General features: G+C 48.5%; 1 non-coding gene across 1 annotated transcript; it reads left to right on the top strand.

Annotated features, from left to right (window-relative positions):
• Window positions 1-1,569: 1,569 nt before the first annotated feature.
• LOC113617240 (small nucleolar RNA U3) lies at window positions 1,570-1,783 on the top strand. Its single transcript, XR_003431558.1, has one exon. It is a non-coding gene; the product is annotated as a small nucleolar RNA U3 (small nucleolar RNA).
• The last annotated feature ends 30 nt before the right edge of the window (window positions 1,784-1,813 follow it).

Raw genomic sequence — 1,813 nt, 5'->3', positions numbered from 1 at the left:
GTAGTCGAGCACTCCCTTCCGCCATTGTGAGGCAGCCCCTCCTTTAGAAGAGAAATCCCTGTCTCTTCCCAGTCTTCCCTGTAGTAGCACCATCCATTGAGTTGTTCCAGGCACAAACCAACATGTCAGCCTTTGAAACCTCCTTCCCTGACACCCCACCCCACCTCCTGCAGCAAGGCCACCAGTGAGTCCCATCCTGTCAACTCAACTTCCGGAACAGCCCACGTTTCTCCTTCTTCCTTGCTGAGCCCAAATGCGAGCCACCGTGCTGTCGCCTACAGACACGGTGGCAGTGGCCTCAGAAGTGGTCTCCACAGCTTCAGACCTCCCAGTGGCTTCCCTTCACACTTAAAATCCAGGCTCCCCAGGCCTTGCCTGGAAAATCCGCAGATACCTGCCTGCCTGCCTGCACCTGCCCCCTCCCTCCTACCCTGTGTTCTCCAGCTGTCTTCAGTTGCTGAAACACACAACCTTGTTCCTTTCCTTGGGTCTTTGCCTTCTATTCGTTGTTTTCTCTGCTTAAATGCAACCTCCAAAGAGAGGCCTTCCCTGAGCACCCAGATCTAAAGTAGCCACCAAGTCCCTCTCTGTTCCGACACTTAAAATCCTCTGCATGCCTCATCCTCTGGTCCTCTTGGGTGTTTGTTGTCAGCTCTCTCCCTCACTAGAATGTAAGCTTTTTGTGAGTAGGGGCCTCTGTTTGCCCAGTGCCTAGAGTGTCTTTATTTTACAACATGGAAAACTGGGATGATGGTTAAGGTGACACCTACCAGCTCGGCTGTTTAACAGACCTCAGGCAAGTTACCTAGCCTTTCTGTGCCTCAGTTCCCCTGTCCATAAAACTGGCATATACTTGTATTGATCTCATAGTTAAAGCGCTTAGAACGATGACCGGTGCCTGTCAAGCTCACGATAAATGGTAGCTAGTATTGTCGTAGCTGGCACTCAGGTATTTGTGGAGGGAAGAAATGATGTCAGATGCAGCAACCAGGTGTCTTTTAAAAACTCAGAAAGTGTGAACAGGTAACACGGTCATGTGGTAAAAAGCCAAAAGGTTCTGCCTTCCAGCACTGGTTCTCAGCCACCCAGTCCCCCTTTCCCTGCCTCAGTCACGGTGACCACTTACCAGAGTTTGACAGTCAAACCTGTAGGACAGCTTTGAATGAAACAGCTAAGATAATATATATCTTACATATATCTTATTGCTCAATGGAATCAGCTAGGTTCTCACTAGCAAAGGCAACGGCCCACCCTTTCCTTTATAGCTTTTCAGGGGCGAGGTGGTTTTACCAGATCTGTGGAGGGAACGCCTCCTGGGCTTTAAAGACGCGGGTTGTCATTGGCTGTCATTCAGTATTATGTTAATTAAGTGTGGCTGTTTTAAAACTTGTTAAATTACATTTCCAGTTAAAATGTTAAAATGAGTTGGTAAGTGATAGCATTTGAAAGATCGTATTGGAAGAGCTCTTTCTCTTTTTTCCAGTAGACTTAGGAACGGGGAAACGATCTCGCCGTCAGTGTAAAGTGTGCGGCTCCCACAGACCCAGCAGTGACGTGCAAGCTATGGTCAAGACTATACTTTCAGGGATCATTTCTATAGTTCGTTACTAGAGAAGTTTCTCTGAACGTGTAGAGCACCCGAACCCACGAGGAGGAGACGCAGTGTCCTTTCCTGAGCGTGAAGCTGGCTCTTGGCGTTGTTTTTGCAGCTGTCACTAGCCATTGATGATCGTTCTTCTCTTCCTTAGGGAGAGAAAGAGGGAGAGAGCGCCGTCTGAGTGGGTTCGTTTGTAGTTGTGTCTCGTTAAAGAAC

The sequence above is a fragment of the Aethalodelphis obliquidens genome, unplaced genomic scaffold (genome assembly GCF_003676395.1).
Source record: "Aethalodelphis obliquidens isolate GAN/ISIS:26980383/991018 unplaced genomic scaffold, ASM367639v1 scaffold3583, whole genome shotgun sequence".
Classification (NCBI taxonomy): Eukaryota; Metazoa; Chordata; class Mammalia; order Artiodactyla; family Delphinidae; genus Aethalodelphis; species Aethalodelphis obliquidens.
Note: the sequence above shows the minus strand (reverse complement) of the source record. Positions and strands in the feature narration are given on the sequence as shown.